This window comes from Pan paniscus, chromosome 17 (genome assembly GCF_029289425.2).
Source record: "Pan paniscus chromosome 17, NHGRI_mPanPan1-v2.0_pri, whole genome shotgun sequence".
NCBI classification, from domain to species: Eukaryota; Metazoa; Chordata; class Mammalia; order Primates; family Hominidae; genus Pan; species Pan paniscus.
The window spans coordinates 78,181,432-78,200,696 of record NC_073266.2 but is presented as its reverse complement, the minus strand read 5'-3'; the positions used below and the strand labels follow the sequence as shown (position 1 = coordinate 78,200,696).

Below are 19,265 nucleotides of genomic sequence, written 5' to 3'. Positions count from 1 at the left end.
CACTGCACACTTTTGCTTTCTTCCAGTTGTTTTTAACAAATACTTTATAAGAAAATAACTATATTTTGGCTTTATTACACATGGAAGAATGCTGTATTATAAGGTAGTTATTATAAAATCTTGTGTATAACAAATGATTTCTACAACTAGACTCACAGTGTACAATAACACTGCTTTCACAGCATGGAGTCAATGAAATGTCCGTAGCTTTTAGCAAAGATACATTATAAAGCCACATACATCTAGCAATTATTAAGAAGAAAATATAATTTTTGCTCAAGTTGATCAGTGGTTCTGGGGAGTTCAAGTATACTGTTGAGAAGCTGCTAAAGTTATGACTTTTTTTCAGTTTTTAAAAACACAATGTACTTTAAAGAATTGCTTAGTAAGCAAACTTCCTTAGCATGCATAATCAACTAATTTAATTTTAGTCATTTTTAATTTTCACAAACCACTGTTTTATGAGTTGTGTAATTATCTAAACAATGTTTTGAAAGCATTTGAAACATCTAAAAGACAAAGGAATCCTTTAATATGTGAAATAACAACACAAACTGTGAATTTTATTACCACTAAAAAAATTCCTACCTTGCCTTTTTTAGGCTTTAGTTTAGCTCACAATCACCATACTCCTTAAACGCTTCATGTTTCCGATACAACTGGCAGGGGCCAGCATTGTGGGCAGTAAAAGTATTTACCAAGACAGTTGTGTGTAAAGAAAGGCAGGTTTATTAGAGAAAGTACCAGAATATGTTGTGAGAGTGCAATGGGCAGCACAGTAGAGAAGGGGCTGTCCGCAAGGAGACAGGGGCTGGAGGGAAGTTTTATAGGGTCATGCTGGAAGGGTCACATACAGATCAGTTACTGCTGCTGAGGCTGTATGTGGAGTGAGATATTTGGAAACAGCATGTTGTGCCAGCAAGTTGTTTGTGTTAGCCATGTCTCAGAACAATTGTTCCCCACCTGGTTCCACTTCCTTTTTGTTTCTTACTTGTTTTACCAGGACTCTCTCTACACTTTCTACCATTCTTTATTTATTTTTTATTTTTTTTGAGATGGAGTCTCACTCTGTCACCAGGCTGGAGTGCAGTGGTGCGATCTTGGCTCACTGCAACCTCCACCTCCCGGGTTCAAGTGATTCTCCTGACTCAGCCACCAGAGTAGCTGGGACCATAGGCATGCAACACCACGCCCAGCTAATTTTTGTATTTTTAGTAGAGACGGGGTTTCACCATGTTGGCCAGGATGGTCTTGATCTCTTGACCTCGTGATGCACCCACCTTGGCCTCTCAAAGTGCTGGGGTTACAGGCAAGACAGATTCACTGAGATATAATTCACATATCATATTGTAAAATTCCTAGGAAGAAGCCCAACCTCAGCAAAACAAAAACCAGTTGGATTCAGAGATGTCTAAGTAGGAGATAAACTTTTGATGAATCCTCCTCATTACCATATTAAAAACCCAGCCCAAGGAGGAGCTTATTTACCATTTCTATCCACAGGACATATGTAGAAGCATAATCAGCAACGGCTGCACCTGCACTGTCTTTACTGACTTCTACATGCAATGATTCAGCTATTAGCCCAGTAAAAGCCCAGCTTCCACCTTTGTTTGGAGAGGTACTGCTTTGGGGAATTATTTCCATGTCCTCCTTACTTATTGCAAGTAATAAATTCTTGTTAAATCTTCCTTGGATGTGGTAATTGGGTGGATGAACCCACCCATTGTGTGAGTTATAGTACAATTTACCATTTGAAGTGTACAATTTAGTAGCTTTTAGTATATTCACTGATCTGATCAATCATTATAGTCACAGAAATTTTTTGCAGGAACAAGGAATTCATACATTATCACACACACGAATACTTCACATTCAAAATCTCAGAGCCTATCTTGAACGCCTGCATATTAAGTATGCTGAATACCACACTTTTTTTGCAAAGGATAACTTAAAGATTTTTAAATAAATCCAGTTTGGTATGCTGGAGCCAAAGTTGCACAAACAGGTAAAGAAAGACTATTCAAGGCTATGGCAATACAAGAGAAAGTCCAAACTCAGTTTGAGCTCACTTCTGCTGAAACAAAGGGCTGGAGACTCTTTAAGAGGTGGAGTAGGAAGATTATAGGGCATCTATGTTTGCTGATTGGTGTTACTCAAATGAAAAATAAACATTTCCATACCTTCATGGCAGAAGGTAGTTTTACAACTTGGTGTCCACTGAAGTTAGGCTTCTCTCCTCTGACAGAAACTGGGAGATGAAGGAGCTATCTTCCCTTATGATTACATTTCAAAGGAATGGTCCCAAGTTCTTGAGAAAGCCCTGCGATATAAAACTGGCAAGAAAATTTTTAAAAGATTTATATCTCAAAGGGGCAGAAAAAGAACTCACATGTTTCATAAATTAAATGTAAGCAAAAGAAGGTCAGGCTAGAGACAGGAACATGACTCTCTAAGGCTTAGTCAGTCTTGGGGGCACGCCTGCAGGTCACCACCTTACTCAGAAATCTGGTGTAATAGGGTACTGTCCCCTTCAAGATGGAACTAAATAAATCACTGCTTAGCATTTTTTTTTTCTGTGAATAGCCCTCTGGGTTTGAATTCACAGGGCCCGGTACGACAGGTCAGAGCAACTGATGGCTTGCAGGTCAGTTGTTAATCTGGCAGATCAGATTCTTCTTTTCACTTCCAACTATCCAACCCCACCCACCACCCCCCAAACAGAATTATAGTTAGAGTCACTACATTTAGAAAATTGAGATGTTTGACTGAACTCTGACTTTGCTAATTGAAGTTTTGGCATCCACTACAAAATTCATGTATCACTGCCTTGCCTTTTGCTGACATCTACTGGCACTTTCATGAAAATATACTGAATTTGGGCTATTTAAAAAAAAATCACACTGGAAAAAGACAGTCAGATGTCCACTTCTAGCTGACAGAGTTACAGGTACTGTTCTTGCCCTCCCGTCACGAGGGACTATAAAACCGGACAACATATGAGGCAATGGTTTTCTTGCATTGAACAAAAGGCAGTGCAAAACCATGCTCTTTAAGAGAAAACAGTGTATGAACCACATTGATCACCCTTTCTGCCTGGGCACTTTCAGGGCACGTTGCCAGGAGGTGCAGCTCAAGTCAATGGGGTCTTGCTGAACTGAGATGACACAGTTGAAGCACTGACTGCTGAAGCAGCTGGGATTTGGGAAACTGGTATATCAGAGAAGAGGCAGTTGCACAGAGGGAGACTGGGGAAGTCTGACTGTGGATTCTCAGCAGGTCTCCTGGGCTGGGTTGTGGGTGTGCTGGAAGAGATCCTGTGAGGCTTAACAGTAAGCTATTGCTGTGAGGTTCCCAGGGACCATGACTCCCTGCCCAGGAAGAGTGAAGCAGCCTGGTTGAGCACCTTGGACATTCTATTTAGAATGTCCATTTAGAACCACAAAGGACAGGTTTTAAAACTAAGGATCAAGCTCCAAAATAAGGATATATGCCTAAGATTAAGTTAGAAACTGAAATTGATTATCATAGTAAAGAATAAAACCAAGCCTGACAAGCTCAAATGTAACCCCAGTAACTGAGTGCCTGCCAGAAAAAAACTCAGCACCCTTAAATGGAGACGACATGATCCATTCTACTTATACTCCAAGGCCTTGAGGAATTCAAGTTAATTTATAAGGATTGAGGTTTAGAATGAAAAAAACATTTGAACCAGGGCTGATTTTACCCTCAATTAAAGTAATAGAATCTGTAAAGGATTGAGAGCCCATGATCTGCTCACCCAGTTGTCCAATCCCTGGTGGGGAATCCTGGGTCTTAAGTAACAATTTGAGTGAAGTGGAAAGTGAGTGGTATGCAAAGCACTTTAATTCTGCAAGGTATGGTACAGCTCAAGGTACAGTAATCCATGGGGGAATAAGGATGATGCTGTGAAAGGTCCAATGATGAAAGGAGCTTATGGAAATGTTGTATAGGAGGAGATTAAAGAATGGGTTGACTTCCAAATTGGGTTGCATTACAGATAACTGGAGTGATTACCCTGAAGTCTCAGCAGCTTTACTAAAATGCCATACTGGAATGGATATGAGTGAATGGTCATGTTGTCTTTATTCTTTACATCAGGGATATTGTCTAAGCCTGTTCTTTTCCTAGTTTTAATTGATCATGCTAAGTAACAACTTATCTGGAGGGTAGCAAGAGATCACTCCTCTGGTTAAGAGAATGGTTATAGTAGGAGTATTATTTCCCACTAAATTCCCCTTTAATAGTCCTATTTGGTCATTATGCAAAGCAGACATTCTGGAAGTTAAGAGTAGAGGATTAAACAAGATGGTATCTTCATTTGCTTCAGCTGTATCGTATATAGAAAAGACTGTGCAGGAAAGGTGAGAGAATCAACCAGGGACTGGCATGTCTCTACAGGCCTAGCTAATGCTTTCCTTTCCATACAGAATTGCAGTCTAGCCAGGCTCTGTTTGCAATGTTTTGAATGGAACCCAGTATACATTTGCTGTTTTCCCAAAGGGATATGTGAAGTTATGGGCATGTTGCCATAATTAGATCAGGATAAACTTGGAAATGATAACCATTAAGGACCAGTTAGTGCATTACATTGAAGATGACATGATAATTGCCTTCTTCTTGGAGGAATAAGCAAGGGGAGTTAAGAACTGTAGTTACTTATTCGACAAATAAAGGCTGACTGATAAATACAGCTGAAAGTCAAGGCCCATTGAAATTCCTGGAAATTACATAGGTTGGAACAAACAGGAACATTGTCATTTGTGGTTTAGGGCATGGACTACGGCTTTAAACTACAGACCTATTCTGACAGCTGTATTTTATAAATGATAAAAGTAATATTTAGACAGTGAAGTTTACAGAGATACTTGAAGGCCAAGGGGAGTCTAAAATTCAAGTTCTGTTACTACTAGTGTAGTAAATGAGTTTTCAATTTGTATTGTGAAATATTTCAATATCATGAAGAAAATATTTAACAAATATCCGTTCACCCATCATGCAGATAAATAATCCTTAATTTTTTCATATTTACTTAAGATTACTTAAAGAAATATAACATTCCATATGCTCTTAAAAATATCCTTTGAAATATTTACTCATTACTCACCCTCCTTCTCAAGAAGGAAATTGTTAATCCTAAAACTAATGTGTATCTTGCCTGTCCACATTTTTACTTTTTTATTACGTATATGTGAATTCTCACTTTCAGTTCTAGTCATCTAGAGATTTATTGATCTACTATTGTGCCAATATCCCAGTATCTGGATTACTTGAGTTTTATGGTAAATTTTATTATTCTATAGGGCAAGTTATTCTTCTTTATACTTCAAAACGACTTGACTATTTCTGGTAGCTCCTTTGTAAGAAGTTTGAAATCAAATTGTAAAGTTTCAAAAAGTAAACTAAAAACACCTGTTGATAATTTGATTGAAATTGCTTTGAATTTCTAGGTTGATTAAAGGAACACTCTATTGTAGATATTGAGTCTTGTTTTAGTTGACCATAATCTGCTAACTATGATTTGAATTATATGCCTCAATGTCCACACAGGAGTGTGATATTAAATAGAATTTTATATTACTGTTTTTATTTTTATTTTATTTTATTTTTTTGATGTAGTCTCACTCTGTCACCAAGGCTGCAGTGCAGTGGTGCCATCTTGGCTTACTGCAACCTCCATCTCTGGGGTTCAAGAAATTCTCCCGTCTCAACCTCCCAAGTAGCTGGGACTACGGGCACCTGCCACCACGCCTTGCTAACTTTTGTATTTTTTTTCAGTAGAAATGGGGTTTCACCCTGTTGGTCAGGCTGGTCTCAAACTCCTGACCTCAGGTGATCCACCCGCCTTGGCCTCCCAAAGTGCTGGAATTAAAGGCGTGAGCCACCGTGCCTGGCCTTATTCTGGGTTTAATGAAACAGAATAGATACATAAAATGGATTGCAAGATTTCTTTTTTTACATGCTGTTTTAAAGTATAGTTTCTATCAAGTTGGGATTATCTCTTCCTTCAGGGTGTGTAAAACCCATCTGTAAAACCACCAGGACCTGATATATGTTCCTCTTGGCAGGGCAATAAAGTTACTTAATCAACTTCTGTTATTTTTTATTGAAAACTGCACTGAATGCTAAATGTCCACCTTTAAAGTAAACAAGTATAGTAATGGTAACTCACACTAAAACAAAACATACTTCTGATAGCCATTATTTTTCTGTTTGGAACAATTTTAAAGTTTTTCTTTTGTCACTAAAATAGGAATGTACCTATACAGAGGCTCAAAATAGGCCATCTTTTTAAATAAAAAGACAATGATTCACAAAGGACTATGAATCGAACATGTAACTAGTTGATACAAATCTAATAGGATTTGTTAAAATCAATCACATCTAATACCTCTGAAGTGTTGTTGTGTAAAATACCACGTGAAGAAAAGAAGGTTTTATTAATGTCTAAAAAAAGTGGGTTTGTTTATAGACAATCTGACAAGTTTCCATAAAAAGTGTTTCCTGAGGCATAAGGAAATGCAACATTATTCTTCTTGAACCCTTTTAGCTCAAGACTTTCCACTCAGTAAAATAGCAGATCTGAAACTGAGAAAGTATATGTGAGTGCAAACAGCTTGTGAAACTTAATACTTTTTTTTCGCATCATCAGAAGGTTTTACTGAACTTAAACCAACTTGCCTGCTCAGTATGCAGTTCAGCTGTGAGAGACTTCTCTGTACGGAAGCCTGTACTGTCTTCAATCCTATGCGTGCAAGTGTCTACCACAGGCAAACAGTTTTCTCCCCATTTTGTAGTCATGTGATCTTCCTCTTAGCAAAAAGAGGTAACCAGCCCCTGTAGACCAATGGAGATTTCCTCTTAGTATTTTTTATTTTGATGTTTGAACTCTTGATGCAACATTCTATAGCAGGGTGTTCAGGACCTGCTGTGGCCAAAGGACTGATGAAGGAAAAAGCACCATTTATTCTTGGTGATTAAGGTGAAAAACTTAACACACAATGACAGAAGTAGGTCGTCAATAAATCACATCCTAGTCTTTCAGAGCTTCTGTAAGCAGACGACATCCAATTTTCTAGCTCTTGTAGTTTTAACACTGCAACATCAATAATGCATATGTCCAGAATCAGTTAAAAAGACCGTCAGATTCGTTTTCTCTGAGTTCATCAATTTTTCACTGTCTCTTGGCCGCAAGTGTATCTGAATGATTACCTTCCGACATTCTCTGCTATTGTTCGTTGGGGTGCTCTGGATTGTCCCTGTGTTTTGTGGGCTGGTTGGGAGAGGGAGCTTGGGAAGGATGTGCCACTGTGGGGAGGTTGTGAGTCACTGGGATGCCTCCAGGGATGATCCCTTCCGTGGCTGCGAGAAGTCCTCCTGGAGCCACGCCCAGGATGCCTGGAGCCACGCCCAGGATGCCTGGCAGATATCTGTATGTGGCACCATTAAGCTCGGGATGAATTGCTTGCTGTTCTATTACTGACCAAGGAGCTGATGTGACAAAGAATTCCTTGTTCACACAGTTTGTTAAGCTTTCTGGGATGCGACCTGTGATGGTTCGTCGGATCTCGGTGGCAGCCGCCTCCCTTATCTCCAGCGACACCTGGATGGGGGGGCAGCGTGAGGAGTGCAGATGAGATTCCGGGCATCCTTCAAGGAACCCTGAGCAAAGCTAAAGGGCTCTGACTGGGGCACGTCGAGAGCTGCCCTCTTATCTTGCCATCATTGAGGGCCTGTGCTAAGGCTTTCTCGTCCACCAGGGCACCACGGGCTGCGTTCACAAGGAATGCTCCCTGACTCATCTAGTTTATAGTCATAGTCATTGATGTGGTGGTGGTTATGTTTGCTGAGCTTGCAGTGCAAAGAGATGCAGTCACTTTGACACAGCAAATCCTGCAGGGTGTAGACCCTCTGCACGCCCAGGGACCGCTCTATCCCATCCTGCAAGTAAGGATCATAAAATACGACGCTGAATCCAAAGGCCTCGGCTCGAACTGGAACCGCTTGCCCCGTGCTACCAAAGCCGATGAGGCCCCAGCGTCTCCCCACCGATGTGAGCCCCTCCCAAGGCCACCTCTCGGATCTGCCCCATGCTGTAACACACGTGCCTTCTGGCCATGCCTGGCACAGCCACGTGTTCCTCCGGTACAGACTGAGGATGTGGCAGATGGTTGAGTTGGCTGTCTCTTCCACAGCTGCGGACGGGATGTTGCACACAGCAATCTCAAGCTCACAGGCAGCCTTGATGTCCACATTGTCGTAGCCACTGCCTATGCGCACGATCACTCCCAGGGCCTTGAACTTCTCCAGGTCCGCCCTGGCGAGGGTGATGGTGTGGTACCTCATGGCGCCCAGGGCTTCATGTAAAATCTTCTCGTGGATCTCCTGCGTGGAGTGCGTATCACAGAAGGCCATGGTGGCCAAATCCTTTGGGATGGGCATCTCCACGGTGCAGTTGCGCAGTCCAGCAGTGCCACCCGGGGCGGGGGTGGAGTGCAGGGGGCCGTTCATGACCTGGGGGGAGGATACTTTCACAAATTCAGTGCACTCGCTGTCTCTTAACTTTGTGCTTATCCACGCGGGCCATTCTTTATGGAACTTTGCAACTCTCAGATCAAAAGGCAAAGTAGTCCTCTAAGAACCTGGGGAACTCGCAGGAGTCTGCACGCATGACGCCACTATGAACCCAATATAAATCTGTCCGCAAACTCTATAGTTTACACGACGGGCTGTCCGTCTTTTTAAGCAAATATGGCTTCATTCATTCAAAACCGTTTAAGATGATGAAACCCGTTTGCTTGTAACTCGGCCAACATCGCTCATTCAATTAACCTCACCACCACCCCAGGTCTGGAGCGCCCGGAATCCGCGACTGCTGGGGGTGGAGGCAGCTCTGGCCCGGTGCTGCCAGGTCCCTGCCCCTGCTCTGAGCCACTGGCGCGGGCTGGGTCCCACCCTGGTGTCCCGTGTGGTCTCGCAGCTCCTCCCCTGATGGGGCCCCGCTGACCAGAGGGGCACTGGAGACCCCGCTGGCATGAGGGGCCGTCTGGCTGGACCCCCGCCACCTTGGGTCCGAGCTGGCTGGTCCAGCACCACGTTTTTTACTTTCTTCTAATTTTCCTTTCTTCTTGAGAAAATTATGGTAAGATACTTTTAAAAATTACTGGCATCCGTTTTTTTCTTTGAATTTTATTATAATATAAAAAATCATGGCCGGGCGCAGTGACTCATGCCTGTAATCCCAGCACTTTGGGACGCTGAGGCGGGCGGATCACCTGAGGTCGGGAATTCGAGACCAGCCCGACCAACATGGAGAAACCCTGTCTCTACTAAAAAATACAAAATTAGCCCGGCGAGGTGGCACATGTCTGTAATCCCAGCTACTCAGGAGGCTGAGGCAGGAGAATCGCTTGAACCTGGGAGGCAGAGTTTGCGGTGAGCCGAGATGGCACCATTGCACTCCAGCCTGGGCAAAAAGAGAGAAACTTCGTCTCAAAAAAATAAAATAAAATAAAATAAAATAACTTTAAATATCTTTAGAATCTGTATTTGAGGCACCTTTTCATTGCAGGGGCTAACTTGTACTTCTATGGTTTTATGGATCATTTTCCTAGAGGTTTGTTTTAGTTATTCAGATTATCTGGGAAATACTCAATTTGGTAAGAGGATTTCAATTTCTTAAATAGTAATATAAATTTAATATTAAACTTATGTCAGCAACATAGAAGTCGTATATTTTTGGAGGTCAAAAATTTCATACAAGTATTTCTTTTATCAAGGCACAATATTAAATTGTTACAAGTTTTTTTCTTTTTAAAAATTTTATTTGTATAATCTTAAGGGGTACATGGTCAGTTTTGTTACATGGATATATTGTATAGTGGTAAAGTCTTGGCTTTTAGTGTAACTATCACCAAATAATGTTCTGTTAGGTAATCTCAGAAAACCTCACACCACTTCTTCAGCTCTTCTCAGACAAGAAAGTTGATTCCCTTACAGCTGAGTCCTGGTCTAGAAAAAGTTATTAACTCTTTGATTGTTTTCCTTGTCCATGGAGAGGGAGAGAAAACTCAACCCCAAGTTTACCCATTGAATGGAATTCTAGAGAGAAGGGGCTGTTACCAGTTTCTTATTCTTTCTCTGAACTCAAATAGATCAATCTCTTGTTGGTTCTTTTAAGTAGCTGGCTTTATATTTTCTCAGTTTAGTTGATGCCATACATGGACTATGGAGAAATAAAATAAGCTATGGAGAAATAAAATAAGCTCTTTAACTAAAATATAAGTCATTTACATTAGATCTTTAATTATCCTTAAAATGATTTTTGCTTATATAGTTGGCCCTCAGTATCTGCAAAGCATCCTCAGATTCAACCAACCATGGACTGAAAACATTTTTTTAAATGAAAAATAAAACAACAACAACAACAACAAAAAACAAAAAACAACAGAGTATAACAACTATTTATGTAACATTTACATTGTTTTAGGTATCATAAGTACTCTTGAGCTTATTTAAAGTATACAAAAGAATGTATATAGGTTGTATGCAAATACAACACCACTTTATATAAGGAACCTGAGCAACCTCAGATTTTGTTGCTCATGGGTGTCCTGGAATCAATCTTCCTCATATACTGAGGAATGATTGCATTCTATAGTTCTAAATTGCATGTTTCTTTTTGCTCAGGGAGAGATATGATTAAAACAGATTCAGCAATTTTCATTCAGGAATGAATACAGATGTTCCTTGATATGGTTTGGCTATGTCCACACCCAAATCTCATCTTGAATTGTGGTTCCCATACTCCCCATGTGTCCTGGGAGGGATCTGGCGGTGGGATGTAATTGAATCACCGGAGCGGTTACTCCCATGTTGCTGTTCTCATGATTGTGAATGAGTTCTCATGAGATCTGATGGTTCTATAAGGGGCTTTTCTCCCTTTCGCTCTGCACTTCTTGCTGCCACCATGTGAAGAAGGATGTGTTTGCTTCCTCTTCCACCATGATTGTAAGTTTCCTGAGGCCTCCCCCACCATGATGAACTGAGTCAATTAAACCTCTTTCCTTTATAAATTACCCAGTCTCGCTTATGTCTTTATTAGCAGCATGAGAATGAAATAATACATTCCTCTACTTAACAATGGGGTTGTGTGCAGCACACCAGCATGGCACATGTATACATATGTAACTAACCTGCACAATGTGCACATGTACCCTAAAACTTAAAGTATAATAAAAAATAAAAATAAATAAATAAATAAAAAGAAAAAATAAAAATAAAAAAAAAGAAAATCAAAAAAATAAATAAATAAAAATAAAAAAAAATCCAATTTCAGTAAAATCAAATGTCAGAGTATTATAGAAAATATCTTCATTTTATGCCCCAGGATTGCTGCTGTTAACAGGTGCAGGTACCTCCAAAGAGTTCTTCTGCATAAGCAAAGATATATATGTCTATACCATTTGCATGCAAATAGAATCATGCTACCCATACTTCTCTGAAACTTGCTTTCATGCTTTTAACATATGAGAACAACTTTGTAAACTTATACATAACAAATTTGCTGTCATTAAAGAAATGATAAAATGAAAAAAAAAAAAAACAATGGGGTTGTATCCCAATAAATCCATAGTAAATTGAAAATATCATAATTGTAAAATACATTTAATATACCTAGCCTACTGAACATCACAGCGCTGCCTAGTCTACCTTAAAAGTGCTCAGAGTGCTTATATTAGCCTATAATCGGGCGAAATCATCTGGCAACACAATACCCAGCAGAGTATTGATTATTGACCCTCCTGATTGCGGAGCTGACTGGGAGCTGTGGCCTTGTTTTCCAGCATTGAACAAAAGGATGGCATTGCATATCACTAGCACAGCAAAAGAACAAAATTCAAAATTTGAAGTTTGTTGTTTTCTGAATTTGTATTATTTTTGTATTATCATAGAGTCAAAAAATTATAAGCAGAAACTTCATAAGTCAGAGATCATCTGTAATTGTTTCTCTAGACATTAGATGGCTTTCTTCAACAGCATATATTTTCTATCTAAAACCTGTATCCAAATTTCATAGATCATAGTGTTAACATATTCATCGCTCAGACAAAAACCTCTTTTGGTCATTTGGATACTTTACTTAAGCTCAAAGTAAATATTTAATCTTTCACCAGTTGTTGTGGAAAAACAAAATGTTGTATCCAATAAATGTGTAGTATGGTGACTTCTTTTGATCTAAATATGTACATTCTTTGAAAATGTTTACTTATATATTATTGCATTTGCATTTTAATTCTTCATTTATATTTATGTTAAACTACTTTAATTTGCATTTATCTACAAAATTATAATATGGAAGGAGCTTTTCATTGAAATATCCATTAAAGCTTAAGTCTATGTAATTTGATTATTATATTTAATTTTCACAACATAACATTTACTAAAATAGTGAAGACACACACACACACATATGTATATGTATATGTAAAACTAAATTTATTGTCTCTAGAAAGTAGCCGATTCCTTGATGGCTATTCTGGGGATAGAACTCAAGGAGGTCAGACTTTTCTATTTAACTTTATTGGCATATAAACCAGTGATTCAACTTTAAGTGCATTTTTAATCCAGTAGCAATACTTTAAAAAATAATATTATGATCACACTCTTAAAAATTCTGACTTAGTTTGTCTTTGGGGAGTCCATGCATTTGTACTTTTAACAATTGCCCTGGAAAAAAAACACTGGACTTGACCAACATACAAGTATCATGACCCAGAGTTAAAGAACTACCAACAGGAAATCAAGGTCAGAACACCCAAAGCACTGAGCCTCAGCCAAGTAATCTTTGTCTAATTGAGTACAGCAGAAAACTGCTAAATGATTGAGGAGAATGTCATTAAAACCTTGGCACCATAATGTGTTAAAGGTAGTCAAAGTCATTATATTTTAAAATTCTGGTTTTGCTTCCTAATTATACACCCACTTAAAACCTTGGAATTCAGTATATTACATGACTTCTTTAGGGCCATAGCCAATTAATGAAAGAACAACAATTTGCTTCTGATTACATGTAATTATGCTATAAGTGTAGTTTATGTACTGTATGTTCTTTGAATTAGACTATCACACATTCTTTACCATTTATCTTCTTTACCATGAACAGGAGATGAGAAATGTCACCTGTTGTATAAAGAAATACAGAGAATAACTATTCTCTACAATTCTAAATTTTATCATCCTATATTATTATCAAACCTTGAAGCATTACCTTTATATAACTGAGCACATGATATTCATGGATATACTAGGCGTCACTATACTCCTGTTATTACCAGAAATAGAGTAAAACACCATCCCCAACCCAGAAGCAATTATTGTCTAGTGAGAGAAGCAGATAGCCAAGCATATCATTTCAATGCAATGTATTCAGTACTATCAGTGAACATATGTGAATTATATTTTTGATGGTCATGTTATTGGCACTAGTTACAAAGTGAAATTCCAGAAATAGTCTCTGTCATTGTAGAGTGGAATATAAGAAAAATATTAAAAGAGGAATTATGATTTGGGAAGAAATTCTTATGAGTGGTCTAAACCAGTAGTGGGAATATATATGTAAAGACAGGAGTCATAGCTCAGATGACTGTCTCCAAAAGCCAACTGAGCAAGAGCTTTCTCTTCTGCCTTAGGTAAACAAAACCATCAAACTGGTAATAACTGTGTACTGAGCATGACAGTAGCTTCTCAGTGAAGAACATGGTAGGAATTTTTGTAGCCCAAAGAAACAAGAGCCTAGGAGGATCATTGGATCAAGGGCAAGTTGTTCACTAGGGTTTGATATCATAACACTTGATGGGATGGTTAGAAAGACAACTTACTTTAAAGGAGCACTCAAATTGAGTCTTTTGGAGCAACATGTTGCACTGCCATTTTCTGTTAGGTTCATCTTATTACAAAATATGTAATTGTGTTTCTTAAAAGCCATGGTTATTAGTTTCTCTCTTTCTACTTTTTTGTTGTCATGGCAACAACCATAGAAGGCCCAATGATTGACCAGTCATTTGAAATTAAGGAAAGAGGCACTGATATGAGCTTGTCTATTTTCCCTTGCCTGAGATGAATCAGTCAGAAGTCCATGAAATGAGATCCTATTGACACTAATTTCTCCTAGATTTTTGTAACTCAGTTATTTTCATACTTCAAGATCTTCTGCCAAAACAGATGTGAAATTTTCCATGTGGCTCTTGTTTGTAAAATATCGGACACTTTTCGTCATATCTGTAAAACCACTTTTCTCTTACTCTCTCTCCTTCATTTATGTCTAATGAGCAGCTTCATTTATTGTTTTCCATATATTTTATCATTAATGATTCTACTGTGATGGAATATCTGTATATCAATAGATCATTGTAAAGTTCATGCTCAGCAATATAAGTAATTACAAACAGCTGTGCCTTGAACACAATGGAAACAGCATCTAAACCCCATTCTTGGAGAACTTTCTGGAGAAATCTATCATGAATTTTTGGATTCTAACATGTTAGTCATCTTGGAGTTTCTACCTATGGTACATGGTAAACATAAACTCTGTTTATGTTATAAGCCATGACAATGAAAACGTATGGTGTAATAACTATAACAACTGTATTTTCCTCTAATTTGATGTTGGGGTCTCTGTCTCTGGAGAGTGGCTATGATCTCTATCCCTGCCTTGATGGGGCTCCAGGGATTTGGTCATGGATGCTTCCAGTATGCCTTTCACTGGATACTTGTTATCCAAGCACGTGGCCCGATGCCTATGTGTCTGACCTGTGACCAGGTGCTCCTCTCAAAGGAAACTTGTATACACTGGCAGGGATCTTCGTGGGTCTTGTCTGATCTATGTCCAGTTTATTCCTACCAAAATATCCACTCTCCAGGAGAGCCCTAACCAGGAAAGAAGTTAGGTTCTCTTTATGTCAGTCAGGTGAGACACGAAGAGGCAACTCAACAAAACACTTAAAACAACAGAAGCAGCTTATTATTTACAGCTCCCAGAAAGTAAAGGACTGCATAACTCGTAGGACCAATGGAGCGCAGGGAGGGCCATCAGGGACATGCCTGCTGAACCACCAGGTGGAAAGTAAAAGAGAAAGAGCGAGGGTCCTATGGCTAAAGCCTTTATTGGGGTCCTGGGCATTACCCAAGCAGGTTTCCCTCAGGGACTTCTAATTGGTGGGTTTATAACAAGCAGGCATGAGTTCTCCGGAGTCATGCTGTGACTGAGACGTGGTCACTGTGGCGTATCTGTGCAACCCTTGCTGAGCATGGGGGTCAGTGAGGTTGTATCTTCCTGTCCCATAGGGAAGTGGTCACCAGGAGGCAGTTGTATAAGGCAGATATCTGTATCAGTCACACTGAGGAACTGGGAGGTGGTGGAGAACTAGAAATTGTCAAGGGTGGAGAAGTCCTGCCTCTGGCATGAGAAAGTGAAACTTATATTTAAAATTGATGCTGAGGCAATATAAAATTACAGAAATGCACTATAAGCATGGCGAATCCCCACACTTCAGTAACATAGCAACAGGATAATATATTTGAAATATTTACCGGTATACGTTATTTTGTAAATTTTGGTGTCTATAGTTAACCCTCTAACCATTGAATTAAGTCATTATATTACTTCAGAGAGAGGGAGAGTGCAGCCTAGGGCAAAGTAGTCACTTCTTTGAATTTTCCAACCTGTTTTTTATTTAATTTTAAAAATTAAAACAATGAAATTTACTTTGTGGAATACAGTTCTATGGGCTTTAACAAAGACATAGAGTAATGTATCTGTCGCCCCAGTCCTGATACAGAATAGTTCCATCAACCCCCAAATTTCTTCAGGCTGCCCCTTTAGATACAGCTATTTACCCTCAACCCCTAGCCCCCAGAATCCACTTATCTGATACCTGTTCCTATAACTTTGCCTTTTCCAGAATTTCATATAATATAATCAGACAGTATGTAATTGTTCACATCTAATTCTTTCACTTAGCAAAATGCATTTGAGAGTCATCCATGTTGTTACAGGAATCAATAGTCTGTCCTGCTGACAGTATACAATGGTATATGTACCATAATTTGTTTATCCTTTTACTGGTTGAAGAATATTTGGGTTGTTTCCAGGTTTTCTGTGATGAGAAATAAAGCTGTGATAAACTAACATTTGTGTGCAGGATTTACATAAACAGAGCTGTTTATTCTAATTAGCTAAATATCAAAAATGGGATTTCTGGGTCATATAGTAAGTATATGCTTAACTTTATAAGAAAAATTCGAACTGCTTTCCAACAGAGCTGCACTATTTTGCACTGCCACCAGCAGCATGTGAGAGTTACAATTGGTCTGCATTCTTGTCAGTTCTTAGTATTGCCAATTTATTTTTTATTCTACTAACTATGCAGTGGTTTTAATGTTTTGAGCTAATTAATAAATATGTTGAGCATATTTTCATACTTTTATTGCTATCCATATGTCTTTGATGAATCTGTTAAAAATAAGCATATTTTCATAATCTTATTCCTATCCATATGTCATCTTGGATGAATCAGGTCAAAATCTTTTGCTTATTTTTAAACATCAGGTTGCTTCTTTTCTTATTGTTGAGTTTTGAAAGTTCTTACATAATCTGTATACAAGTTTTTGTCAAAAACAGTATTTGCAAAATATTTTCTCCAGTAAGTGGCTTGTCTTCTCATTCTGACAGTGTTTTCTTACTTTTTTTCTTTTTTTTCTAACAGTGTTTTCACAGAGCTGAAGTTTTTAATTGTTATGAGGCCTAAATCTGGGGGAGATTCTACTAAGAATTTTTTTGTCTGACCTAGAGTCTTTTTTTCTAGATTTTCTTCTAAAAGTTTTATAATCTTTTATATTTCACTTAGATTTATGACTCATTTGAGTTTGTTTTTTCACACATTGTGAGATATGGATCAAGATCCCTTTTTGGGCACCTCATTTCTCAATTAATATATCTTTGAATCTTTGTCAAAAATTAATTTACTATACTTGTGTAGGTTTATTTCTAGACTGTATATTCTTCTCTAGTGATCTAAGTGCCTATCCTTTTGAAAGTATCCTTTTGCTTGATTAGTGTAGCTTTATGGGAAGTCTTGCAATGGGATACCATGAATTCAGTCAAAGCACTTTCAATTGGCAGTAATTATACAGTTCAGAGAAGTCTGGAGTACTCAGGGTATAGAATTGATAGTATGGACCAAAAAGTCTGAAATAAAGTTAGGTCATGTGATAAAAAAGGGCAGAAACAAACCTCTTCTGGGCCAGAGGATGGGCTGTAAAAGGGATTGAAAATGAGTAAAGCTCAGACACAGAAGAATCACCCAATACCTTATCCATTCCTCCATCACAAACTAGGATAAAACTGAAGGCAGAATGGCGAATGGAGAGAACAGAAAAGTCCCAACTGGCCTAGGGGAGGGCCCAAAAACCAAAGCTGTTGTGTGTTTTGTTATGTTTTAAATCTTGGTTTTAAAACCAGCACCCCTAGTGTGGTGCGGGGAAAGCAGCTGAGACTTCCAAAGAGGTCTGTGGAAGTGCTGAATGACACAAGGACACAGCGTGAGGGGTTCTTCAGTAATAGGAGGCACATCCAAGTGAAGGCATTCACATTACCTGCCAATGCAAAACAGAGGAGTTCAGGTTATGCAGAATGAGCAGAGCCTGAATTATTTGCTTTCTACTGCCCCCCATAGCAGTGTTATTAAATATTATTTCTACCTCTAATGAGATTACCCTCAGAATAAATATGAAAAGAAGAACGAAAATGGATGTAGAATCCTAGGATAATTAGTTTTTACTTGGAAGAGGCAAAAATACTTTAAATTTTCAAGCTTACATTATTTGCTAATGTAAAAAATAAGATACCAAAGAAAGTTAAAATATAAGAATGTTAAACAAATTACATCGTGCAACACAAACTTCTGACTACGAAATTTCATACTTAATAAAATATTATGTCTGGATAATCTATGATAATTGATAATAGGAAAGGAGATGGCAGTGGTTAACATGGAATATGTCCTTTTTTTTTTTTTTTTTTGAGACAAGTTTCCTCTGTCACCCAGGCTGGAGTTCTGTGGTGTAATCAAAGCTCATTGTAACCTCAAATTTCTGGGCTCAAGTAATCCTTCTGTCTCAGTGTCTCCAGTGGCTGAGGGCTGAGACTTTTTTTTTTTTTAACTATTATTACTTTTTGTAGAGACAGGATATCATTATGTTGCTCAGGTTGGTCTCAAACTCCTGGCCTCAAGCAGTCCTCCTGCCTCAGCCTCCCAAAGCACAATATGTCCATGTTTATGGTCATGGTATGCATGGACAAAGCAGCTCTGTGTTGGGTAAGATATGGTTCTGCTTGGAAGTAGAAATTCTGATAATTTGAGGTTACAGAAATTATAAATTATGGCCATGATGAGGTCTTTATGATGGTTCTTATTTCTCTATTGGTGTCAGATCACCTGAAAATAAGATTTTCTTCCTTCCATTTTGTAAAGGAGTAAAGAAAACACCATCAAAGTTGCATTTCTGCTTAATTTCATCAAGCGTTTGGCAAATTAAATAAAATTCACATTCTATTTTCCAACTGATTTAGAATTATTTATACAATTATGTAGCATGCATATGAGTGACAATTCAGGCAATGAATGAAGGGCTATAAGAACACATAGGCATCCCTCTTAACAGAGAAGGAGACTTTATGTAGGTTACCCAGTGTTCAGTTGCCATGGTGGTTGGAGGCAGGAGGAGTTTGCATTGGCTTAGGTAGTGACTATTTTGGAGACCCTCTTGGACTCCAGACCTGCTGAATTCTAGTTAGTGTTCCCAATCCTGCCTCTGCAATGGCAGTCTTTGCAAAAACATCAAGCATGGCAAAGCCCTGGAGAACCCATGTCAGTAGATCCTGCACTGATCCCAGCAGCTCAGTCACTTAAAATCTTCACAGATTATTTTATTTGAGCCAAGACTGGAAAGGATTATGCCAAATTCTGGGATGTGTCAGCAAACTTTAATTAAAGAGATGGGTTGTAATGGGAGCTAAAGAAAGCATAAACTGAAACTTGTCTTGACATCTATGTATATGCTATATCCTATTATCTGCTTAAGAACCTTCTATTGTTCCCAACATTCCATAAATAAAAATGTTCAGTCTTCTCTAGTTCTTGAAAAATTTTTAAAAAGGCCATTAGATAAATTCAGATTAAAGC

At 38.6% G+C, this 19,265-nt stretch overlaps 1 long non-coding RNA gene and 1 pseudogene across 1 annotated transcript in view; one reads left to right on the top strand and one right to left on the bottom strand.

Moving 5' to 3' along the window:
- The window catches only part of LOC117976824 (uncharacterized), a 298,034-nt gene that overhangs the window by 254,575 nt on the left and 24,194 nt on the right, over positions 1–19,265 (top strand). The gene's annotated exons all lie outside the window — the stretch shown is intronic.
- LOC100980707 (C-terminal-binding protein 2-like) lies at positions 7,250–8,608 on the bottom strand (annotated as a pseudogene).